This window comes from Bos indicus x Bos taurus, chromosome 9, assembly GCF_003369695.1.
Source record: "Bos indicus x Bos taurus breed Angus x Brahman F1 hybrid chromosome 9, Bos_hybrid_MaternalHap_v2.0, whole genome shotgun sequence".
Taxonomy (NCBI): domain Eukaryota; kingdom Metazoa; phylum Chordata; class Mammalia; order Artiodactyla; family Bovidae; genus Bos; species Bos indicus x Bos taurus.
The window spans coordinates 31,405,862-31,433,277 of NC_040084.1; the positions used below are offsets into that span (position 1 = coordinate 31,405,862).

Here is a 27,416-nt window from a genome sequence, read left to right on the forward strand (position 1 = left end):
AGGGGAGATATGGGGAGTCCTGTAGACTCACTGGAGTTCCTCTTATTCTCACAATACTTTTTACAGGAATCTGCAGAAATTCAAAGGTAAAGCCACAAAGGGTTCAGACCCTATGGTGGACGGAGGTTAGGGCCACCACACCGGGTAAAGAACCCAACCAGTCAAATCACTGGAGAGAGAACTCAGAGTGGGTGCTGGAAAACAAAGATGTCAAAGATCATGGACTCATCAGCACCCCTGGTAGGGCAGCCTGAGCAGAGGGCCAGGAATTTCAGTAAAGCACCAGATGTTTGAAGACAACTGCAGTATGGAGGCTGAGAATTACTGAAATGAGAACAGCTCAGTACAGCAGTTGAAATAAATGTGAATCAGATCTTCCCCTCCTGGGGATTCTGAGGGCATTTCAGAACAGGAAAGCCGAGACCCTACCAGTGGGCATGTGTAAGACTAGGATCAGATTTGGAGACCATGATGGTTATTTTTTGGTGTCAATCTGGCTATGTCACTGGATTCAGGTACCCAAACAAACACTAATTCTGGCATTCCTGTGGAGGTGCTTTTTAGATTTGGTTAAGATCTGCAATCAATCAGTTGACTTTTAAGTAAACAAAATTATCCCTGATTATGTGGGTGGACCTCATTCAATCAGTGGAAAGGCCTTAAGAGCCAAACAAATTTCCCTGCAGGAGAAATTCTGCCTCAAGACTGCAGCATCAGCTCCTGTGGCCTGGCCTGTTCTACAGATTTTAGACTTGCCAGCATAGCCAACTCCTGAAATGTATATATTTACACTTTTATGCATGCATGTGTGATGATCTCTCATTTTATTGGTGCTACTTGCATCAGTTTTCTGTAGTTCACAGTGGCATGCTGAACTGCAAATACAAACATGATGCTTTGGGTCCAGTAATGTGAGCTGTTTTACCTGTAGCTAAGATGGGTTATTTGTACGGGTGCTCTGCTGAACCATAATACAACATGTCCAGGAGGGCTGGATAGCTGCCGTGGGCAGCTAGAAACTACAAGTGAAAACCACTTAGCTTCCTATCTTCATGCCATAAACTTGGCCTCATTGATATAGTGTCCAGACCAAGAGATCTGACAAGCTGCTTCTTGGTGTTCAGACAAAAGATTGAAATTACTGAAGAAAATGCAGAGAGACACAGTGAGAAATTTCACATAACTGTTCAAAACAAATGTATTGGACCCTAAGAAAGTGCTATAGGATACATAAAATATTGGGTGCACTGGATAAATTTAGGAATTTACTTTTAAAAATTGAAAAAGTCAAGTGAATAAAGAAAAACTTTCATTTCAAAACAACTACTGAATTCAGAATTTCTCAAATTTGATAACACATGGAACTTCTTTGAAGGGAAAAATATTAGATACCCTATACTATTACCTAAATTATTTTCCTAATAATATCTGTATATATACAGATATGCATACAAACATCCGTATGTATAAATATTTGCATACATCCAAGTATTTGTATGTATTTTTATATACAATATAAAAATAGGTATCAAGTCCTTAGGTTTATAATCATATAAAATACCAAAGCAATTTTACATTAAATGATAGCAAAACTACAAAACCAATGAAATTGTAATTTAAAACATTAAATTAGTATAACAAATATTTGTTTATTTGGTTTAATTAAACTTAATGCAAATCACCATTTAGTTTCATGGAAAAAATATATGTTTTACACAGACGCTTTAGAACACAATGAACCACTATTTGGGTCTTTGTCATTGTTAATGTTACTTATTTTTAGATAATTCTTTTTTAAACACTGATTAATTATTTTGATGAACCAATGAATTTAGTAAAGAACCCGAAATTATAAAACTTGGCAGTAATGTTTCAATATTATTCAGGGAGAAATCTTCATTGTGGATTTACTATAGTAATGACTGTTAATGAGCTTTGGCTATTAAATACCAAGACAGAATGCATGAACCTTCATTCACAGCCAGAACATGAAACTGTTACAACGTAAGTTGTTCTGAGTTAGAGATGCACAGACGAAAGGAAGGCTGTCTTGTCTTAGACTATTTTGGATACCCAGAATAGAGGAATAGAATCAATTCAACCTGGCTTCAGAACAAGGGTTTCTGCTTCTGTCCTCATTAGGGAGGAGGAGTGGCCTTTTGTGGAATAAAGAACTAGTGAGTTGTTTGGATCTGAGTGCTGTTCCAAGTGTATCTCTCCTTCCCTCTCTATTTTCTCTTTTTCTCCCTCTTTCTCTCTCCCCCAACTGGCTGATGAATCTCCCTCTATCTCTGTATTTCTGTATCTATATCTTTTTGTTTTTGTCGCTCACGTCATGAGGTCTTATCTCTGCTTCTGTCTCCATGTCTCTGTTATCTTCCCTGTGTGTTGTCCAGATTTAGCTACCCATGTGTATATGAGTCGAAGACAGACTTACACTCCAGGCTTAGCATTCTTTACAAATGTAAATGCTGATTTGGGAGGAGACCTGTGTCCCCACTCCAAATTTCTAGAAGAGGGAACAGCTTAACAGACCACTGATTTTAAGCTGTGGCTGGTTTGGAGTGAGTGTCACACATATGGTTGCCCACTCAACAGTGGCTATTAGAACACACTTTCTGAGAAGGACATAGGTATTATGGGAAACATGTCTATTTACATGTCTATTAAGGACCCAAAGCATCATTTTCTCCTAGCAACTATTCATTAAGGTACTTGAAATATCCAGTTGATTCTGACATTAAAGATAGTGTTCAAAAACCAGTCCAGAAAATTATACCATAGGATAAAAACAAAAGGCTTTTTTAAAACATGAAAAGAGCCCCTGACATCACCTACAAAGAGATAAACGGTCCAAGCCAAGGACTACTGGACTGTTCCACGAAGTGACCACTCGATAAAACACTCACCTGAAGCCTGTGGAAGGACTTGACATCAAGACTTTGGATGGAGACCCTGGCCCACCAAAGGATGTATTTTTCACCAACACTTTTTCTGGTAAAAAAAAAAAAAAAGCCTGGATAAGAATATATAATACTTAAAAATTAAACATAATACTATACAATCCTTCCAAGATCACTGCCTTCTTTTAAGTACTTTTATTTATGCACAACAGTAGAAACACGAAAATAGCTTTAATCTAATCACAAAAATGTTAATAAGTGAAATTATATCCTCATCAAATTATGTCCCCTTTAATCACAAACATTTTTAAATGTGAAATTATATCCTCATCAAATGTGAAATTATATCCTCTAATGTTTATTAGATATAGGCAGAATAGGTGCAAAGTTTATGCCCAGGGCTTATAATTTGAGAGAGAAGGAAGACAGGATGAAAACTAATATGTAGGAAAATCATAATGATAAGCTTTTATAAGGGTGCTAAAAATTTAGAGGTTACAGATGCAGTTGCTTAAATGCAACACATCCTCCAAAAAACGCTGAGCTGAGTCTTTCAAAAAATGAGAAGGACACTGAGAGGAAAGGTCAAATAAACAGATGCAAAGAGTATGAGTGAAAGAAGGCAGACAACTTGGCGAGGGGAGTGCAGAGGGAAGCCAGGGCTCTCATCTGGTGGCAGGCAAGGTGCTAAGGAACGGAGGTGTGAACAAAGCAGTAACCAGAGTTTCTTCTGCATGGGGTTCAAGAGAGGCGAGAGTAAAGCAGCAAAGTGGTAAATTAGTCTGGCAATGATATGTGGCATAAATTGAATGAAGAAGCAGACAGAAATGATAACTTTGCCTGTTACAATCAGCATGATGCCCTTCAGCAATGAAACACACCTGGTCAGTCCAGGACCTAAAGATCTGCAGGGTTCATTCCCTGTCACCTCCCCTACACAGCAAGCCTCACACATCAGCCCGGTCCCTGTAACTAAAATTCATTTTTCCTGAACACTGACTGATTCCTGATTCTGGCAAGAAGCCAGATCACAGCTAAGCTGGACACAGGAGACACTTACTGTACCTCATGTCCCTTGCTCTAAATAGAACTCTCTTCTGCTGCCAATACCAGACAAATCTAAATGAGTCTTGTCTCAGAGTGCACACGGATGAAAGTGTCCAAGTGGCTCCATGGGGATCAGAAGGAAGAGAGATGATGGAACAGAAAAGAAGCATCTATGCGGTGGAAGAATTACTAAGCACTGCTGGGAGGAGGTGATTAGGAAACAGGACGTGGACGGTGATGTAGGGGGAAATGAGAATCACAGAGAAAAAAAAGAAATGAGGAGAATAGGAAGGACACAAGAGAAATATTTGAGAAAATAAAAGGAAAGGGAGTCATGGAGCAGAAGAGAATAAAAATTAATCAGAGACAGAGGAGGGAAAGGAGATAGAAGGAAAGCAACAGAAAAGTAAAGCCAGTGAACTAAGGATGAGAACAAGAAGAAAATATGTATGGACTATACATACTTTCGGCCATCTCTGGCCAGGGTTACTGCTGCAAATCCACATTTCATCTGGCTAATAACAGAAAATAAACAAAAATAAAAGAGAACGGCAGAGATAGAAACGTCTGCATAAAAGCAAGCCTAAGACAAGGTTTTAAATAATACTGGATTTTTAATTCTCCTTTGATAATCATAAAAAGACATCAAAGTACCTGGCTTTTAAAATTATGTATTTCTATAATTTGCTTGTATCTAGACTGAGCGACTTCACTTTCACTTTTCACTTTTATGCATTGGAGAAGGAAATGGCAACCCACTCCAGTGTTCTTGCCTGGAGAATCCCAGGGACAGGGGAGCCTGGTGGGCTGCCGTCTATGGGGTTGCACAGAGTCGGACACGACTGAAGCGACTTAGCAGCAGCAGCAGCAGAAACTACCTACATTTTGGAATATGTGGCTTTAAGTGTATAAACTGTCCTTCCACTTATAACCAATAATTGGCCTATCAGCCCTAAGGCTTCATTCATACTGCTGCAACATAAAAAATTCATTAATTTCCTAAGTTCAACAAATCACAAAAACCTTAAATGAATTAAAAATCTGACAGTAATATAAACACAAGAGCCTTCCTCAACCTCCTCATCATTAAATATAAACGCAGTGACCAAGAACAGGATGCTCTGTAGGAGTTATGGGAAAGTAAATTTTAGCCTATGATTTTATTCTCTCTGACAAAGGAGAATAATGGAGAATGATAAAAGTTTCTCGAGAACCATGTACATTCTTGGTTATGTCATTTATCCTCTTACCTGGAGTTAAGCGCTGTCTCAGATGGATTATATTCATGGGTTATGCTCTCAGGACTATCTCACTCAGATGATATTTGATGAGTCCTCCTTGGTACCTTTCAAGATTTATCTGTAAGAGATCGTATGCTGAAAGCTTTTTATATCTGTATTATGTCACTGATAGTATCACATCAATACCTACTGAATAATCATTAAAAGTTTAGAACCACATTTGCTTGAAGAGCTCAGTGGAAAGACAATCTACAAAACTGTTTACAGTTGTCACAAGGTCCTTTCTTTCTCTCTCTCTCTGTCTTTTTAATTCATTTTATTCAACTATTTAATATAAGGGTTGGAAGCTTCTTGAAGGGTCCTGTGGGGATGTTAAGATGAATAGGTTTCAGATTTTTGTTTTGTATATGTTTTCATTGATTGCTGAAGAAGGCTTTCTTATCTCTTCTTGCTATTCTTTGGAACTCTGCATTCAGATGTTTATATCTTTCCTTTTCTCCTTTGCTTTTTGCTTCTCTTCTTTTCACAGCTATTTGTAAGGCCTCCCCAGACAGCCATTTTGCTTTTTTGCATTTCTTTTCCATGGGATGGTCTTGATCCCTGTCTCCTGTACAATGTCACGAACCTCATTCCATAGTTCATCAGGCACTCTATCTATCAGATCTAGGCCCTTAAATCTATTTCTCACTTCCACTGTATAATCAGAAGGGATTTGATTTAGGTCATACCTGAATGGTCTAGTGGTTTTCCCTACTTTCTTCAATTTCAGTTTGAATTTGGCAATAAGGAGTTCATGGTCTGAGCCACAGTCAGCTCCTGGTCTTGTTTTAGCTGACTGTATAGAGCTTCTCCATCTTTGGCTGTAAAGAATATAATCAATCTGATTTCGGTGTTGACCATCTGGTGATGTCCATGTATAGGGTCTTCTCTTGTGTTGTTGGAAGAGGGTGTTTGTTATGACCAGTGCATTTTCTTGGCCAAACTCTATTAGTCTTTGCCCTGCTTCATTCTGTATTCCAAGGCCAAATTTGCCTGTTACTCCAGGTGTTTCTTGACTTCCTACTTTTGCATTCTGGTCCCCTATAATGAAAAGGACATCTTTTTTGGGTGTTTTAAAAGGTCTTGTAGGTCTTCATAGAACCGTTCAAGTTCAGCTTCTTCAGCGTTACTGGTTGGGGCATAGACTTGAATTACTGTGATATTGAATGGTTTGCCTTGGAAACGAACAGAGATCATTCTATCGTTTTTGAGATTGCATCCAAAATCACTACAGATGGTGACTGCAGCCATGAAATTAAAAGACGCTTACTCCTTGGAAGGAAAGTTATGACCAACCTAGATAGCATATTCAAAAGCAGAGACATTACTTTGCCAACAAAGTTTTGTCTAGTCATGGTTTTTCCTGTGGTCATGTATGGATGTGAGAGTTGGACTGTGAAGAAGGCTGAGCGCCGAAGAATTGATGCTTTTGAACTGTGGTGTTGGAGAAGACTCTTGAGAGTCCCTTGGACTGCAAGGAGATCCAACCAGTCCATTCTGAAGGAGATCAGCCCTGGGATTTCTTTGGAAGGAATGATGCTGAAGCTGAAACTCCAGTACTTTGGCCATCTCATGCGAAGAGCTGACTCATTGGAAAAGACTCTGATGCTGGGAGGGATTAGGGGCAGGAGGAGAAGGGGACAACAGAGGATGAGATGGCTAGATGGCATCACTGACTCGACGGATGTGAGTCTGAGTGAACTCCAGGAGTTTGTGATGGACAGGGAGGCCTGGCTTGCTGTGATTCATGGGGTTGCAAAGAGTCAGACATGACTGAGCGACTGAACTGAACTGATATATATATGCTGCTGCTGCTAAGTCACTTCAGTCATGTCCGACTCTGTGCAACCCCAGAGACAGCAGCCCACCAGGCTCCCCATCCCTGGGATTCTCCAGGCAAGAACACTGGAGTGGGTTGCCATTTCCTTCTCCAATGCATGCATGCATGCTAAGTCGCTTCAGTCGTGTCTGACTCTGTGCAACCCTGTGTATAGTAGCCCACCAGGCTCCTCTGTCCACAGGATTCTCTAGGCAAGAATACTGGAGTGGGTTGCCATTTCTTTCTCCATATATATACGTAGAAAATCTACATAAACTATCAGACATGTTTGACAATACAAATAAATAAAATCAGTCTAGGGAATCAATCAGGGAAAGAGTTTCTCCAAACAAATACATTGCTAGTCAACTAATCCTGAAATTTTTTTCTAAGCAGAAAATTAGAGATCTCAGTATGTCCTGACCTCAGTACAAAAAACAGGTGTTCAAGTACAGAGAAGAGAGATCCTGATTTAAAGGAACTATTTTATGGTATTTTCCCTAAAATATAAGGCACTACCTCTTTTTAGATGGATGATTCCTTCATTATTTAACCATTTCTTGATGAACTATAAACACTGACTATCATGCCATGTATCAATATAATCAGTCTGCTTTTCGATTTCCAATTACTGATCTTCTTGTCACTGCTCCACAACAGCCTCAATTGCTTTCTAGTTGTTTTTCTTAATCCTGGTTTGTCATGGGCTGAGACCTGGAGACCTAAGTTCATTAACATGTGCATAAGGTCCAATGTGTGTTAAAAAAGGCCCAGTAAATCTATAAGGGGAGTATGTATGTAAGTCAATAAATTTCATCCACTGGTAATATATATTATTTTCACTTCCTTTAACTTACGTAATATTGATTAAAAACCTGTACATAAATATTAGGTATTTTATGCTTTTACCAAAAAGGAAACTGAGATTTGGACAGATGAAATAACTTACCCAGTGTTACTTAGCTGTAAAATTATTGCATAAAGTCTCAAACCCAATTCTTCTCATTCCAAATCAACTCTAAGGACTTTGTTCAAAGCAATTTCAGGTTTTTTTGTGCTTCTGGCTGAGGAATTTGTAATCCAGAGTAAAGCTTCCTAAAACATGTTTCATCAAAAAATAATACAAGTTATAAGCAGTATGCAATAAAAGAGGAAAACACTGGTTCAAACGACTTGCTTTACTGGACTTCTCAAAGATTTCAATAAGCTAATATGCTTCATAAATCTCCAAAACCAGCATTTCCATAACTACTTGGACCTCCAAGGTGACCCTCTGTAACAGCCTACATCCAGACTTCCAAGGAGCAAACTGCAGGAGGCAATGTCCCAAGGTTGGGGGGGGGGGGGGGCGCGGGCAAGAGGTGGGGAAGAGGGTTCAGCAGACCAGGTTAATCAGATCTGATCATCTTAGTCTTTGTATGCACTTCCCAATTACAATCTGTTTATATAGCAGAGATTAAACAATAAATTTTAGAAAAGCTTGATATTTACGTGACTTATTGTGTTTTGATAATACAGACAATTACGTCTAATACAAGGAAGAAATAACTCTTTCAAGAGTCACTACAAAATGCACCTATGATAAAAGAAATGAAGTCACTCAGTCGTGTCCCACTCTGTGACCCCATGGACTGTAGCCTGCCAGGCTCCTCCATCCATTGCCAGGCTTCTCCATCCATTGGATTTTCCAGGCAAGAATACTGGAATGGGTTGCCATTTCCTTCTCCAGGGGATCTTCCCTACCCAGGGATTGAAACAGGGTCTCCCACATTACAGGCAGACTCCTTAATGTCTGAGCCACCAGGGAAGTCCCAATGATAAAAACATACTATAATACTAATAACATTTCATCAGATTTTCAAAAAGTTTAAATTCCCAGAATACATGGCTATAAAATGGAAACTCTTAGGCTGGATTTGGAATTAAACCATGCACCATGACAGACCACAGCACTTTGTACCATAACCTTCCCCGTCATATCTCAGATAGCCCTCAGGTCTTCATGATCTCTGTAACAAAAAGAATTCCCAGTGAAATTCAATAATTTCCATTTTCACAAATTGCCTATAATAAAAATACTTGAGCAATCCTTCAAAACTGAACAAATAACTTAAACTAAGTCTATTTGTAGTTAATTAAAATATTTTCGTGAAATACCACCATTTTAGTAATAATAATAGATAATGTCATTATGTGGCTCATGAAAGAAAAGATTCTCTAAAGAGAAATGATTCCTAACTTGTCTATTGATAAGATTTCACATCATGAAAACCCTCTTGGCCATATGTTGTCACCAATATCTGTGAGTGGAAATTTTGCTAAACACTTTGTATTTAATAATTAAAACAGTCCAATAATGTGAAACACTATAAATAATCTCCAGTTTTACAAATAATAAAACTGAGGTTAAGAGAAGTGAATTAAGTATACTAAGCACGTGGAGCTAGAGTTGGAAGTCAGGAATCTTATTACAAAGCACTTCACTTAATCTACCTGTCTTTGCAACGCTCATATTCAGTTACCTGTTTCATATATTAAATATATATTAGCAACCTTCCCACTGGCTTCCCAAGTGGCTCGGATGATAAAGAATCTGCCTGTGATGCAGGAGACCTGGGTTTGATCCCTGGGTCAGGAAGATCCCCTGGAGAAAGGCATGGCAACCCACTCCAGTATTCTTGCCTGGAAAATTCTATGGACAGAGGGGCCTGGCGGGCTCTAGTCCATGGGGTCGCAAAAGCCAGACACGCCTGAGCAGCTACCACTTTCACTTCCGTACGCGTGCATACGTGCTAAGTCACTTCAGTAGTGTCCAGCTCTCTATGATCCTTTGGACTATAGCCTATCAGGCTCCTCTGTTCATGCGATTCTCCAGGCAAGATTACTGAAGTGGATTGCCATGCCCTCCAGTGGATAGACCCCTATCTCTTATGTCTCCTGCATTGGCAAACAGGTTCTTTACCACTAGCGCCACCTGGGAAGCCATAGCATCCTTATACTCCTATTTTAACCTTATGGGAGTCATGGAAGGTTTAAAAGTAAAAATGTATTTTCAGTAAGATCCCCCTGTTTTACCTTAGCAAGCTTCTTGAGACTATAAAGACATCCTTTATTTACTTTGACCTATAACTAATCTCCACTTTTCAACTGGAAGTCAGATGACCATAGCATCCTATGATTTCTTCTTCTCTTTTGACATTTCTGCTGTCTCATCAAGGCCTTTACAAATGGAACTTAAATATGATTAACTGCAGCACGAGCCAAACCCAAATACAAACCAATGAAGCATACATGAATGGCAAAGCAAGCCAGTTCTAAAACCAAAGATAGTTTTATCAGAAAACTAGTAGATGCTCAATCTGTAATTTTGGATTTTGTATAAATTAACTTTAATTCAAAGGTCAGTAAAAAAAGAGAAGGGATCATATAACTAACTCACCTGTCAGTGCAGGAAGAGTCGGAAGTGGTATAATTGAAAGAGTCTAGAAGGGAATCTTATCAGTCAATCCTCAATTATTTATTGAATACCCACCATCACTAACTACTATCATGCCACAGTGTTTTGGATCCCAACCCTTGAGTTATCAATTGGGATAAAAGCATGACCAGAGAATGAGTAGGTATTAATGTAAATATGTACCACTCGAAGCCAGGGTAGCAGTAACTTCTGGGCCACTATTAAGACGATAGCATAATATAACACAGAACTCCAAGGGGATAGAATGAAAGGTAAATTCTGACTGATTTTGGAGAAGTCAAATCAATGCAGTAAAGGACCAAAAATGCACCTGAGCTATATGTTTTAGTTTCAGATGGGAGAATCACTGTACTAGGGACTGGGTACTAGAAAAGCGAAATAAACAACAGAGCCGAGGTAGAATATTGAGGTCAACACCAGAAGTTTACCTTCAACTACCGGAGAAGGCAATGGCACCCCACTCCAGTACTCTTGCCTGGAAAATCCCATGGACGGAGGAGCCTGGTGGGCTGCAGTCCATGGGGTCGCTAAGAGTCAGACACAACTGAGCGACTTCACTTTGACTTTTCACTTTCCTGCATTGGAGAAGGAAATGGCAACCAACTCCAGTGTTCTTAGCTGGAGAACCCCAGGGACAGGGGAGCCTGGTGGGCTGCCAATCTCTGGGGTCACACAGAGTCGGACACGACTGAAGCGACTTAGCAGCAGCAGCAATGAGAGCTTTTTATGTCTTCCATTTGTCTGTTAAGTTGGTTATTTTTTATAATGTAAAATGCATTCTGGAATTTGAAGTGAGATGCCACAAACAGAAAAGAGTCCCTCTCCACACAATATAGGAAAAGGTCACAGAGGTCTATTATATAAAACTGGAAACATTACTTGGACAGAGCTGGTGTTCAAGGGAAGGGACAAGCATGAATTTCTCTCATATTCTCATCTGCAAGGAGTATTCATTTTCCAACAACATGCCCTCTATCCATGGTGTGCTGATAAGGGTTCAACAACTGACTTTCCAAATATATATATATATATATATATATAAATTTTCCTGCTTTAAAAACATAGCAACCCAATTTACAAACAATGATAAAACATATAAAAATCACTGTTGCCTGCAATGCAGGAGACCTCGGTTCAATTCCTGGGTCAGGAAGACCCCCTGGAGAAGGAGTAGGCTATCCACTCCAGTGTTCTTGGGCTTCCCTGGTGGCTCAAATGGTAAAGAATCTGCCTGTAATGCGGGAGACCTGGGTCAATCCCTGTGTTGGGAAGATCCCCTGGAGGAGGGCATGGCAACCTGCTCTAGTAGCCTTGCCTGGAGAATCCCAATGGACAGAGGAGCCTGGTGGGCTATAGTTCACAGGGTTGCAAAGAGTCGGACATGACTGAGCATCTAAGCACCGAGCAGCAATCATCACTCTAATAAATTCCATTCCAATGACTTCAGTGCAACTTGCTGTTTCCTATTAAAGAGTTTTTTCCTAAAAAAAAACACTATCAGTTTCTTTTTCATTCTGTCCCCAGCAACGATGCCACAATAGATTATGTATAAATGTTTGATTACAATCTGATTCAAAAAAGAAATTCTCATGTCATTGACAAATCAGTATAGTTCTGACACAGACGGTTGATGTTTTCTTTTACATTACAGGGTGAGTTTAAAATAAAACAACAAGGATGTCTGTCAGAATTCATTCAGTTTTCAGTGACATGAGCAATTTCTTTGCTAAATCAGATAGTAGTTTTCAAATGCTAGAAGAATATTTTCTCAATTTTCTGTGCTATTTACAATGTAACAGCTGCAGACACAACACGATTTAAAATTTAAGCTGCATTATTAATGCTAAAAATATTAATTGTTTAAGTCTAGACAATGAACAAAGAGATAATTTTTAGCATTGATGACTTTCACAGTATAAATACTTCCATCATAGTTGATTTCAAACTATCAATGCAGGACTGGGAAAAGCAGATAGTATTATATAGCATTTCCACCTTACAGATACTAGATAAGTAAATAACATCAAAAGCATAGATAATAGTAAAGTATATTAAGATAAGTAAGAAGTAACAACTCTTTCATATTTAATATCTTTGTTGTTAACATAATATTCAATGCTGTTTACACAATTTCATTTTTATTAATGGCTAGTTAACAAAGAGCAAAGTCGCTGTAAATTTAATAATTTGTCTGTTGAGAGCCCGTAGGAGCTAGCAAGAGCATGCCAACTACCTCTACCCATCCCAGCCTCCAGAAGAACAGTATCCTGCCCTTCTAACCATCTTTCTAGGAGTATTTCCTCAGCTGCAGCATGATTTTGGAAATTCTCTACTATAACCTCTTTGGTTTTAAAAGATTCTCATTATTACTTCCTACACTGGAATGAAATTTGAGAGATAAAGAATGCTGGTGAAGAAGAGTGGGTCCATTTTCCGCTGAGGAACAAACTAGGAGACAGTGACAAGAGCTCTGGGATTTGCAGTCAGAAAACCTGGACCTGCAAACCCCGTGCTGCTGTCTCAGATGTGCCTCTTCAATTCTCAGCTCCGGGATTCTTATCTGTGAAATGCAGCTAATAGTCAACCACCTCACAGGTTTTTTAATAAAGGAAATATCTGTGAAAGTGCTTTATAATTAAAATTTATCATATACAATAAGTCATTTTGTAACATGCTATTCTTTAAATGAGTTTAACCTTTCAGAACTTCTTTTTTCAAAGAGGAAATTAGTCATGTTTTAATTTTTTTTTTTTCCTGCTAGCTTATTACAATTGACAGTTTACAACTCAAGACACGTTTCTGGTTTGGAAAAAGTTTTGTTTGTATTCCAAAGTAGGTATATTTGGTTATGAACATATTACAGGAGATACCAAACATATTCAAAAGAGCTTGACTACAGAAAAGACATTCAAGAGACCAGGACTTCACAGCTAGTTCATTCAACAAAACCTATGACACAATTTTCAATTTCTCTGAGCCTCATTTTGTTTGTCTTTCAACTACAATGGTAGACTGAAATAATCTGATGCTCCTTCTTAATCCAAATTTTCCTATAATTTTCTTATAAGTTCCCTAAAGCGTCCCCTTAAATATTGATAAATAGTGGTTATTTACAAAATATCAGCTGCCATTTCTGGCTTTTAGACTCCTAAACTCACAATTAATTGGACCTTACATAGAAACATGCTTTGAAATAGGTCATTTACTTATAGAGGAACAGTCCACAGTCCTTTTGTTATTAGAACTACAGAGTGGTGACTGTTCTTTTTAGTCACTGGGGTACATAGAAAAGGTTCAGAAAAATTTAAATCCAAAACATGAGAAGCTACTTTCTCAGGATGTAAAAAAAAAAGAAAAGAAAAATGGAACATCTCTGAAAGTATAAGGCAAATAAAATACAAGATCTATTTTATTCTATTCTTCATAACATATCAATTGCATGAAGATCTATAAAATTTTGGAAGCATTTCCTTTTTTTTCCTTTTCTTTTAATACATAACTTCAAGTTTTCCTGTTTTGAAGGGCAATTCCTCACCCCAAACTCTTCCTCCAACCTGCTTCTCCTTCGTTATAGGTCTGTCCTGTGGCCACAGAGCTCTGAAATACACTCCTTAGCCCACCTTAGAACATTTGCTTCCAATTTAAGCACAAAGAAAACTAAAGCGAAAACAACAACAACCTCGAATACAAATAAGAATCATTCTACACATAAGAAAATGTGTGACAACTGCCCGACTCACACAGGGTTAGGTACAGAAGTGAAAATGGGACCTGACTGATTCCTTAGATAAGAGGAAGCCTTCCTGGAACTTATTTATTACATGATGAAGAAGAAAAGGATGCTCTTTATGAAACAGTTTTCTTGGGAACTCAAAATGTAAGCTTCTACCACTGACAAGGTGGCATTTTTAGATTAAGCCGTGGGAAATCTAGCATGATTTACAAATACACCCGTCCAAGAATAACAGCCTTCCTGCCATTCGTGATTGGCATCGTTATTACAGACTCTATTATAATCTTATCTTGCTGTCCAACAAAGCAATTCATTCAGCAACTAAGCTCACGTCAAAGACAAGGCAGAGTCTACTTATTTGCAGAAAAATGCTTTTGGAAAACATAGTCTCATTGCTCAGACAGAACCAAGAATGAACATGACATGGTGCAAGGTGCTTATGATAGAGGGTAGCAGGAAACGAAGTCGAAACAGAAATACCAGCTGAGAAGGTGTTTAATCTTCAAGGTGTGAGGTATTACATTCTAGCACTCTCTCTGACTGATAGCAGGCATGAAGGGAAAAACTACCTAAAACATAAGGGGAAAAGTACACTTAGGTCCCTTTGATGTCTGTGATGGCAAAGCACTTCAGCTTTTACCTCCAGTCTTTAATAAAACAGCAGAAGCTTCTGGTTTGTAAATAAAGGAAGCTAAGAGATTGCTGAATCAGGTCTGTCACACACACAAAAATGCAACTTCACTTTAATGGATGCCTGAAACTAGTCATGTCAATATACACACACACACACACACACACACACACACACCCTCCCTTAGAGTTGTCTTTTCAGCTACTCTGTATCTACTTTTAACAAGGCTTCTATGTTCAAATAATTTTTCCCATGGAAAAACTAATGAACTGTTAAAAATGCATGTAATCAAAATGTGGAAGGAAGTTGGATAGCCCCTCTTTTCCCAAAAGGCAGAAACAAAAAGCCATAAAGCACAGTGGGGATGAGGCCAATATAGGTCTCTGCACGAGGAATGATTAATGAAACACATCAATTGTTTTTGTTTTGTTTTTTTTTTCCCAGCAGGAATGAGGGGCAAACACAACAGCAGCAAACAAAAAAAGGGAGATTTTGTTAATAACTCAGATACTGCTCAAACTGTCCTGGACCTCCAGATCCACAAAAGCAGCAGGGTTCTGCCAGAGGCCATAAGTGAAGCAGATAAATCTCAACACCGGGGAATCCAGGCCCCACCTCCCATTGGTCTTCCCTGTGGATTCTGCTGATGATCCACACAGCCTAGGTGTGTAGAGAGCACCCCTTCTCCATGCCTACCCTCACCAGTGATGTACACATGTGCTTCCACACTCCTCTGGAACTACCAACTCACACCATCTCCTGCTAAGTTCTAATGGGGACACCTAGAAAGCATTCAAAGAAATGTGTGCTTTTTAAGCCAGTCTATTCTATGCACCCCGGGCTTCCCAAGTGGCGCTAGTGGTAAAGAATCCACCTGCCAATGCAGTAGACACAAGAGAGGCTGACTCAATCCCTGGGTCAGGAAGATCCCCTGGAGGAGGGTATGGCAACCCACTCCAATATTCTTGTCTGGAGAATCCCATGGACAGAGGAGCCTGGCGGGCTCTAGTCCATAGGATCACAAAGGGTCAGACACGACTGAAGTGACTTAGCACCTGTGCATGTATTCTTTTCACCCAAGACAGATGTACAGAATTCTAAGGAACTAAGAACTAGGGCTAAAATCTGAGATCACTTACATTCAATCCCACCCCAAAAGAATCCCCTCATTGCCCTCCCAATTGTGATGATGATCCCACTTCAGTCCGTCCACTGCAGGCATTGAGAACATGACTGTGATGCTGGTTCAGATTTGGGCCACTCTAAATAAATTTTAAGGAAATTCTTCTTACCTTAATTTGCCATCTGGTTCCCTGTGGTTTCCACCTAGAGAATCTGACTGGTGCTAGAGAGAAAGGAAGACAAGAACATTTTTCTAAGAGATCATTAGTAAACTATTATGGTTTCTAATTATAGACAGCATTTAGCACTGATAAGTATATCAACACCCAATTTTTATGACACTTTGACAAACTTTTTTAAAAAGTTATAAGTCTCTTCATGAGCTGTCTCCCAATTAATCATGACTATAGAATATTGCTGATAGAAATTCTGCAACTGTGTTTATAAGTCCTTTCAACAGTCTATAAGGTCACTTATTGAAACTAAGATTTTTGTATAAAGGTGATCAGTGTCACTTATTGTTTCATGTGTTTCAGACTTTAATTCTACTTTTCCAGTTGGAAAACCAATTTTCTTGCTCTTGAATACGTTGAGTAGAAACGTATCTACCATCTTGAGTAACACACCATCTAAGAAAACAGTGGTCTTGCCTCGTCCTTGTCCATCTTGCTCCTTGCCTTCTGTCACAGTCTTCTATAATTCTCTACCCTTCTAGCCTTTGCCTGTTTTCATATTCTTTCAGCCTTCTGCCACACTTCTACATGCACGTGGCATTCCCATCTTTGGGGTTCCTTAGAACCTGAATCATCAAAACATTTTATGTGAAGTGTCATTGATTTCTTTGGTTGTCTCCTCTTTATTTTTCTTCCAAGAATAATTAGAAATCTTACTAACAGATTTTCTCATTTTTAGAGGACCTTGTCTCCCTTTAGGAGTGTCTGGTTCTGTGATGTGCCTATGTTCTTTTTTTTCCTTCCACTTTTAGGAGTGAGGCTTCCATAAATACTAGAGATATGTTTGCCTAAGACTAGTATTTTCTTTTTATTTTTTATGTATCTTAAGAAATTTTCACCCCAAACTTCTATCACTTACCACAACTTCAAAATTGCTCTATTTCATCCAAGCAATAAAGTTTTGGCCGGGCTCAGTCCTATGACCATCTCCCTCAGAATTAGAATTCAGATGTGAGAGGGTTTCATGAAGACACGTATGAATGCATGTAATTGAATTAAGAAATGAAACTGACAGTTAAGTCACTTAGTCATGTCCAACTCTTTGCAACCCCATGGACTGTAACCTATCCGGCTCCTCTGACCGTGAGATTTTCCAGGCAAGAATGCTGGAGTGGGTTGCCATTTCCTTCTCCAGGGGATCTTCCTGACCCAGGGATTGAACTTGGGTCTCCTGCATTGCAGGTAGACGCTTTACCATCTGAACCACCAGGGAAAAGTCAGACTTTTTCTGACAGTAAATATGTCATTTGGCTGATTGATTTGATTTGAGGATTGGCTTTGCCAAATAAGCAGCTTAAATATTTTCCATAAATTAGCTAATTCTGTAGCTCTGAGATTTTAACAATAGTATATTTAAAATGCATGAAAAGAAAGCTTTTTATCAAAACTGTTTATTGGTAAATGTGTATCAGAATTGTTAATAATAGTGATTGAATACATCTCAGTAAAGCCTTTTAGGTGTAATGCCTATAAATTGAGAAAGAAAATGACTCTAATGACAGGATGACAAATCCTTTTGCAAGTCAGGATCAAAACTGGAGAGAACATAATTAAATTGTCAGATGTTAGATTAATAAAAATATTTTTCATGATAGATCACTATATGAATTTTTGGCACATAAGTCAGAAAGAGCTCAAAAAATTGAATGATATTATTATACCAAAACTTCTATTTCTATCTTCTTACTTAAAGTTTTCTCAGTGCTTACATATATATAAAATATAAAAATATAATTGATGCTGAACTTGGCCTCAATTAAATTATATCCAATATTCATACATGAAAAACCTGCTATTCTTACTGAGATTGTCAATATTATTTTTCTTTTTGCATTTAATAAGTTTTAAAATTTATAATATAGTAATTTTTGGCCAATTGAATTGTAATAATAATTTTCATGAAGTTCAATCTAGAAGAATTTTTTTAATACTTAAAGCCTTATGGCTAGAAAAATAAAAAATAATTAAATTTTAATTTATAAAAATTTGTTGCAGAGATACGTGATAGTGAAATGAAAGCCTCGTCCAACTCTTTGCAACCCCATAGGCTATATGGTCTATGGAATTCTCCAGGCCAGAATACTGGAGTGGGTAACCTTTCCCTTCTCCAGGGGATCTTCTCAACCCGGGGATCAAATCTAGGTCTCCCTCATTGTAGGCAGATTCTTTCCCAGCTGAGCCACAAGGGAAGCCCAAGAATACTGGAGTGGGTAGCCTGTCCCTTCTCCAGCAGATATTTCCAACCCAGGAATCAAACCAGGGTCTCCTGCATTGCAGGTAGATTCTTTACCAACTGAGCTATCAGGGAAGCCTGAGATATATTATAGGTGACAAGTAAAAGACTTTCAGAAGTATAAAAGTATATAATATTAGAGTAAAAGTTTATTGGAAAAATATAATGGAATTATGAGTTCAAGAAGAAAAAAAAATTTAATATTTATTTAAATTTTGTTTGTATATTTCAAATAAAAGTGCCTTGAATCACAGAATTTAACAATTGGAAGAAAAATTAAAGATTAACTATTAACTGATCTTCACACATTTGCCTGCATTACCCCACATAATGCTGAATAATTTCTTATTCGTTCAAACATTAATTGACATAATTTTTTTCTATCTGAAGTTTAAATGATTACCAAAGATGCAATTTCTGTCACAGTATACATATTTACATTAAATTTTTTTAAAAACACTGTTACTTAACTGCTTCAAACAGGGCCAGAGGGAATCATCCTGTAAAGGCTACTGTAATCTGATACCACCGTTACCCGTGTCTGCCGTCTCATGGCTGTGCTTCTGCGGTGTCCCTCCTCTTCTCTTCTCCTATTATCCTGAATATTGCCCTCTGTGTCTCCGCTATATCAAGAAAAGAATTTTTGACAAAGTCAGTATTTTTCCAACCTACTTTTTTTTTTCCTTTTTTTTTTTTAAATAAAGGAGGGTTCAGGATAGGGAACACGTGTATACCTGTGGTGGATTCATGTTAATACATGGCAAATCCAACCTACTTTTAAAATTCAGTTTATTTTGAATCATGAAGTCGCTCAGTCGTGTCCAATTCTTTGCGACCCCATGGACTGTAGCCTGCCAGGTTCCTCCGTCCATGGGATTTTTCAGGCAAGAGTGCTGGAGTGGATTGCCATTTCCTTCTCCAGGGGATCTTTCTGACCCAGGAATCGAACCTGGGTTTCCCTCATTGAGGGCAGACGCTTTACCGTCTGAGCCATCACGGAAGCCTGCATAAAGCATATACCACTTGTCTACTAGGGATCATCTCCATCCTTTCAAATTCTGGCAATAACTATGAACTTGCATTTACTTTGTGTTCATATATATTATTTATTCACAACATACCTAGCACCTGGATGCTCAATCAGTGTGTTAGCCTTTATGGTTATAATGTTGTTTTCTTCAATAAATACTTCAAGGACACTTTGTTATCAATCTCATACACATTGTTTTTTATATATGTCATATTTTAACTATCTTTTAATATTTTTAGGAGAACTGGTTGGTTTGATAGTTTTAAATTTTTATTAAGAGTTTTCTTTTTCACTTCATCTTGCTATTTAAAAATATATATCTAAAATTGAGATAGTACTTCCATGACCATGGGTATTATATACTCCAAAATCCTTATTTTATGCTTGAAATATTATCACAAGTGATTTTTTTCTTGTCTGAATTAGTGACCAAGCTAGCCCAGGAAACTAGACACAATTGAAGACAGGGCTTCCCTGGTGGTTCAGTAAGTAAAGAACACATCTGCAATGCAGGAGACCCAGGTTTGATCCCTCTTGCCTGGAGAATTCCATGGACAGAGGAGCCTAGCAGGCTATAGTCCATGGGATCACAAAGAGTTGGATATAACTGAATGACTAACACTCTCACTGGAATATGAAGAAACTGTTACTCCACTCTCTAATGCCTCCCACGCTTCAACTGGTCAGCTTTTGTCATTATATACCATTGCTTATCCACTATCAAAGTTTATAACATTTATATTCTTTTATGCAACCATAATTAAATCACATGGGTGTATAACTAAAATTGAGTTTCAATTCTAAAGGTTGAAAAATGTTAATATTATCATTATGTGAATATCATTCACTACAGAACCAAGTATAGTGATTGGGCAAATAACCAAAAGACCAATACTTTTATTAAGAAAGCCATATTAAAGAATATTAAAGGCTCATGATCCAGAGTTATTTATTTTAAACTCTCAGCTACTCAGTTCACTGTATGTTTTTAAGATGATTTTTTTGTTAGACGTTTGCTTGATTTCTCTTGAAAGCCTAACGTTTCCCCCCACCCACTCTCTCATTTATTTTCTTATCAAAGAAATGTCTCCTTCCTCGCCCAAACAACTAAGTCGTCCAGCTTCTTAATCAATTAAATATGTTGAATGGATTTTTTTTTTTCCTTGAAAACAATATTCTTAGAATCCTACTGCTTTCTTTTTTTTCACTCGTATGATGAGGCCACATGGTATTGTCCTGCGTGGCACCACTGCAGCATCACTTCACACATGCTAAGTCACTTCAGTCATGTCCAACTCTTTGCGACCCCATGGACTATAGCCCGCCACACTCCTCTGGCCATGGAATTCCCCAGGCAAGCATACTGGAGTGAGTTGCCATGCCCTCCTCCTGTGGATCTTCCCAACCCAGGGATTGAAACTGCAAAATATGTTTCCTGAACTGGCAGGTGGGTTCTTTACCAGTAGCACCACCAGAGAAGCCCCACTTCACACAGAGACCAGACTGATAATGTTTCAGAAGTCTTGCTGCAATGAAAATTCTTTACTTTTTCCCCTTGGGTATAAACCCTGTTTTCTCCCTATTAATTGTATTTATTCATGGAAATTAAAGGTATCATAAACTTAAATCCTAACAGAACCTCGTTTTTTTATTTGTTTTTTACCTTTAGACCTCCTCCATCCACTTTTCCCACCCCTCGCCCCCTGTCTCTGGCAACCACCAATCTGTTCTCCACCTCTATAAGCTTGGGTTTCATTCGTTTTTAGGTTCCACATGCAAGAAAGATCATAGGGTATTTATCTCTTTCTGTCTGACTTATTTCATTTAACATAATGCCCTTGAAGTCTATTCATATGTTACAAATGGAAATTTTCATTTTTTGTTGAATATTATATTGTATATGTTCTGCTGTGCTGTGCTTAGTCTTTCAGTTGTGTCTGATTCTTTGTGATCCCATGGACTATAGCCCGGAGGCTCCTCCATCCATGGGGATTCTCCAGGCAAGAATACTAAAGTGGATTGCCATACCCTCCTCCAGGGGATCTTGACAACCCAGGAACTGAACCCTGGTCTCCTGCATTACGGGCAGATTCTTAACGAGCTGAGCTGCCAGGGAGGCCTTATATTGTATATATATGCAATATATATACTATACACACACACACACACACAATTTCTTATCATTCATCCATTGATGGACACTAGGTTGTTTCCATAACTTGACTATTGTAAATAACGTTGCAATGACCATTGGGGTGCATGTATCTTTTCAAGTTAGTGCTTTTCTTTAAATAAATACTCAGAAGTGGAATTGCTGGATCATATTTCAGTTCAGTTCAGTTGCTAAGTCGTGTCTGACTCTTTGCGACCCCATGAATTCCAGCACACCAGGCCTCCCTGTCCATCAACATCTCCCCCAGAGTTCACTCAAACTCACGCCCATTGAGTCAGTGATGCCATCCAGCCATCTCATCCTCTGTTGTCCCCTTCTCCTCCTGCCCCCAGTCCCAGCATCAGAGTCTTTTCCAATGAGTCAACTCTTCGCATAATGTGGCCAAAGTACTTCAGTTTCAGCTTTAGCATCATTCCTTCCAAAGAACACCCAGGACTGATCTCCTTTAGAATGGACTGGTTGGATCTCCTTGCAGTCCAAGGGACTCTCAAGAGTCTTCTCCAGCACCACAGTTCCAAAGCATCAATTCTTCGGCTCTCAGATTTCTTCACAGTCCAACTCTCACATCCATACATGACAACTGAAAAAACCATAGCCTTGACTAGACGAACCTTTGTTGGCAAAGTAATGTCTCTGCTTTTGAATATGCTATCTAGGTTTGTCATAACTTTCCTTCCAAGGAGTAAGCATCTTTTAATTTCATGGCTGCAATCACCATCTGCAGTGATTTTGGAGCCCAAAAAATAAAGTCTGACACTGTTTCCCCATCTTTTCCCATGAAGTGATGGGACCAGATGCCATGATCTTAGTTTTTTGAATGTTGAGATTTAAGCAAACTTTTTCACTCTCCTCTTTCACTTTCATCAAGAGGCTTTTTAGTTCCTCTTCACTTTCTGCCATAAGGGTGGTGTCATCTGCATGTCTAAGGTTATTGATATTTCTCCCGGCAATCTTGATTCCAGCTTGTGCTTCTTCCAGCCCAGTGTTTCTCATGATGTATTCTGCATATAAATTAAATAAGCAGGGTGACAATATACAGCCTTGACGAACTCCTTTTCCTATTTGGAACCAGTCTGTTGTTCCATGTCCAGCTCTAACTGTTGCTTCCTGACCTGCATATAGGTTTCTCAAGAGGCAGATCAGGTGGTCTGGTATTCCCATCTCTTTCAGAATTTTCCACAGTTTATTGTGATCCACACAGTCAAAGGCTTTGGCATAGTCAATAAGGCAGAAATAGATGTTTTTCTGGAACTCTCTTGCTTTTTCCATGATCCAGCAGATGTTGGCAATTTGATCTCTGGTTCCTCTGCCTTTTCTAAAACCAGCTTGAACATCAGGAAGTTCACGGTTCATGTACTGCTGAAGCCTGGCTTGGAGAATTTTGAGCATTACTTTACTAGCGTGTGAGATGAGTGCAATTGTGTGGTAGTTTGAGCATTCTTTGGCATTGCCTTTCTTTGGGATTGGAATGAAAACTGACTTTTTCCAGTCCTGTGGCCAATGCTGAGTTTTCCAAATTTGCTGGCATATTGAGTGCAGCACTTTCACAGCATCATCTTTCCGGATTTGAAATAGTTTGACTGGAATTCCATCACCTCCACTAGCTTTGTTCGTAGTGATGCTTTCTAAGGCCCACTTGACTTCACATTCCAGGATGTCTGGCTCTAGGTCAGTGATCACACCATCATGATTATCTGGGTCATGAAGCTCTGTTTTGTACAGTTCTTCTGTGTATTCTTGCCACCTCTTCTTAATATCTTCTGCTTCTGTTAGGTCCATACCATTTCTGTCCTTTATCGAGCCTATCTTTGCATGAAATATTCCCTTGGTATCTCTAATTTTCTTGAAGAGATCTCTTGTCTTTCCCATTCTGTTGTTTTCCTCTGTTTCTTTGCATTGATCGCTGAGGAGGGCTTTCTTATCTCTGCTTGCTATTCTTTGGAACTCTGCATTCAGATGCTTATATCTTTCCTTTTCTCCTTTGCTTTTTGCTTCTCTTCTTTTCACAGCAATTTGTAAGGCCTCCCCAGACAGCCATTTTGCTTTTTTGCATTTCTTTTCTCTGGGAATGGTCTTGATCCCTGTCTCCTGTACAATGTCACGAACCTCATTCCATAGTTCATCAGGCACTCTGTCTATCAGATCTAGTTCTTAAATCTATTTCTCACTTCCACTGTATAATCATATGGGATTTGATTTAGGTCATACCTGAATGGTCTAGTGGTTTTCCCTACTTTCTTCAATTTCAGTCTGAATTTGGCAATAAGGAGTTCATGATCTGAGCCACAGTCAGCTCCTGGTCTTGTTTTTGCTGACTGTATAGAGCTTCTCCATCTTTGGCTGCAAAGAATATAATCAATCTGGTTTTGGTGTTGGCCATCTGGTGATGTCCATGTATAGAGTCTTCTCTTGGGTTGTTGGAAGAGGGTGTTTGCTATGACCAGTGCATTTTCTTGGCAAAACTCTATTAGTCTTTGCCCTGCTTCATTCCGTATTCCAAGACCAAATTTGCCTGTTACTCCAGGTGTTTCTTGACTTCCTACTTTTGCATTCCAGAAAAGGACATCTTTTTTGGGTGTTAGTTCTAAAAGGTCTTGTAGGTCTTCATAGAACCGTTCAACTTCAGCTTCTTCAGCCTTACTGTTTGGGGCATAGATTTGGATTACTGTGATATTGAATGGTTTGCCTTGGAAATGAACAGAGATCATTCTGTTGTTTTTGAGATTGCATCCAAGTACTGCATTTTAGACTCTTTTGTTGACCATGATGGCTAGTCCATTTCTTCTTAGGGATTCCTGCCCGTAGTAGTAGATATAATGGTCATCTGAGTTAAATTCACCCATTCCAGGCCATTTTAGTTTGCTGATTCCTAGAATGTTGATGTTCACTCTTGCTATCTCCTGTTTGACCACTTCCAATTTGCCTTGATTCATGGACCTAACATGCCAGGTTTCTATGCAATATTGTTCTTTACAGCATTGGATCTTGCTTCTATTACCAGTCACCTCCACAACTGAGTATTTTTTTTTTTTTGCTTTGGCTCCATCCCTTCATTCTTTCTGGAGTTATTTCTCCCCTGATCTCCAGTAGCATATTGGGCACCTACCAACCTGGGGAGTTCCTCTTTCAGTAACCTATCATTTTGCGTTTTCATACTGTTCATGGGGTTCTCAAGGCAAGAATACTGAAGTGGTTTGTGATTCCCTTCTCCAGTGGACCACATTCTGTCAGACCTCTCCACCATGACCCGCCTGTCCTGGGTGGCCCCACAAGGCATGGCTTAGTTTCATTGAGTTAGACAAGGCTGTGGTCCATGTGATTAGATTGACTAGTTTTCTTTGATTCTGGTTTCAGTGTGTCTGCTCTCTGATGACCTCTTGCAACACCTACCATCTTAATTGGGTTTCTCTTACCTTGGACGAGGGGTATCTCCTCACCGCCACCCCTCCTGACCTTGTTGGATCATATGGTAGTTCTATTTTTGAGAAAACCTTACACTATTTTCCATAGTGGCTGTACCAATTAACAGTCCCAGTAAGACAGCACAAGAGTTCCCTAAATTTTTCTTAGTTCTGACATTCAAGAAGTTTCTCTGTGAACCTAAAGACTGGCTGCTTATAAATTCTTAGACATGAAGAGTTATGCAATGGGCATTAATCTTGATAGCCCTAAAATTCAAAGAGTAATAATGCTGAAACCAGATTAGATGCTCTTGTACAATAGCCTGCAAATGGAAATGTAAACAAGCCAATCTCTGGTTGTAGAGCTAGAACTAAGGATAGCCACATGAAGGATGGACCCAATAAGATAATTGAAGCCACTGTCTTAGTGACAGTAGTAAAGTAACAATATTAGATTGGAAATCTCAATGCCCGTACTCTAGGCCTGTTTCTGCAACTAACAGCTAACGTAAACCTGTAAGAGAGCCATACCCTGCTTGGATTAAAATATGATGATGCTTGAGGCCCTGTCTATCCCCAAATTCTGTAATAATAGGAATTTACATGATCATAAATAGTCTTTCTACTCCTTGGATGTACAACCAAATCAATCATTCTGTGTTAGTCCTTCAGTCATGTCCGACTCTTTGGGACCCCATAGACTGCAGCCCACCAGGCTCCCCTGTCCATAGAATTCTCCAGGCAAGAACACTGGAATGGGTTGCCATTTCCTTCTCCTAAATCAATCATTAATACCATAGAAATGACATATCAATGTATATAACATATATATATATACACACACATATTTATTAAATAGGCACTGTATTTAGTGCTAATGCCAATTTTTCTCCTCTCCAGGATACTGTGATTAGTCTCCACATAAATTTTTTATCCCACAGAAGCTACTGATGAGTTTTTAATCACACAGAACTCAGAGAAATTCTTAGATTACAGTGCTATGATATATTTAATCAACAATATGAAACAAAAAAATTGGGTTTTCAAATGAAACATCCATTTTCACATGCAGCTTTTGTTTTTTTTTTCCTGACTAAATCTCACACAAGCCTTGAACTTCTTATTGGTTCAGTTATAGCTGTTATCTAAGATCTCTGCCAGTATTCAATGTTTTGGCTACTTCTAATCCTGTTGGAGAAGACTCTTATGCTGGGAGGATTGGGGGCAGAAGGAGAAGGGGATGACAGAGGATGAGATGGCTGGATGGCATCACCGACTCGATGGATGTGAGTTTGAGTGAACTCCGGGAGCTGGTGATGGACAGGGAGGCCTGGCGTGCTGCGATTCATGGGGTCACAAGGAGTCGGACACGACTGAGTGACTGAACTGAACTGAATCCTGTTGTCACATATGTCATCTTACTTACCTTAGATCCGATTGCTTCTCTTTTTCATAAAATAGCAAAATGCCTTTCATATTCTTATCAATCAAGGAAACAAATTTAAACTTTATAATTGACAAATATATGTGTTACATACACAAATGATAAAAGTTATCATTCTCCCTATTTTCCATACCACCTAGTTTTATATCCTATAAATAACCAAGATTATTGAGTATATATTTCTAGATTATTTAATAAGAACAACACTTTTAATTTAATAACTCTGATATATGGTTTAAAAAACTTGTTTAAATACATTACCTCATTGAGTCTTTGAATTAGTCTGTGGCATACAAAGACAAATGTAATCCTCATTTTATAGATGGAGAAGATGAGGTAAGAAGGTGCAGAAGGTTGAGTTACATTTATATCCCAGGATGCTAAGGGCCAGTTCTGAAAATATTTGCTGCATACTTCCCCTACCAAACTTTGCATTCCATTTTTCATCTTTTTCTAATGTCAGCTCAACTTCAGCACCTATTTTCCACAAATCTTTATTCCAATCTTCTTTTATTCATTAAGTAAACATTAATCAGTCTGTACCATCTGTGAGACTCTATGCTAGATACTAAGGCAGAGCTTGGACCACTGAAGAAAAGGCATTAATCAAATAATGACAAAAGAAAAATGAATACTGCAACTGTGACAAAGGCTTCAAAGTAGAAGAAGCATCCTGTGTCATCAGACCCTGTGATTAGGAGATTTGATACAGTCAGAAGGGTCAGGAGCATCCATTCTGAAAGAGTAACATTTGGGCTCTTGTTGAACAATGAGACAGAATTTACTGGATAAGAAGAGAAAGAGAAAATAACACATGCAAAAACCTTTAGCAGCAGGAAGCATTCTAAGTAGGGAATAAAGAAAGATGCCTGATGTGAATGGATTCAAG

At 38.7% G+C, this 27,416-nt stretch overlaps 1 long non-coding RNA gene across 2 annotated transcripts in view; it reads right to left on the bottom strand.

Moving 5' to 3' along the window:
* The window catches only part of LOC113898182, a 73,955-nt gene that overhangs the window by 35,959 nt on the left and 10,580 nt on the right, over window positions 1–27,416 (bottom strand). For both annotated transcript variants that reach the window (XR_003512560.1, XR_003512561.1), the window contains exons 3-7: window positions 18,951–19,102; window positions 16,184–16,236; window positions 7,999–8,144; window positions 5,201–5,309; window positions 2,910–2,994 (exon numbers count right to left, since the gene is read on the bottom strand). This is a non-coding gene — a long non-coding RNA (uncharacterized LOC113898182). The remainder of the gene's footprint in view (window positions 1–2,909; window positions 2,995–5,200; window positions 5,310–7,998; window positions 8,145–16,183; window positions 16,237–18,950; window positions 19,103–27,416) is intronic.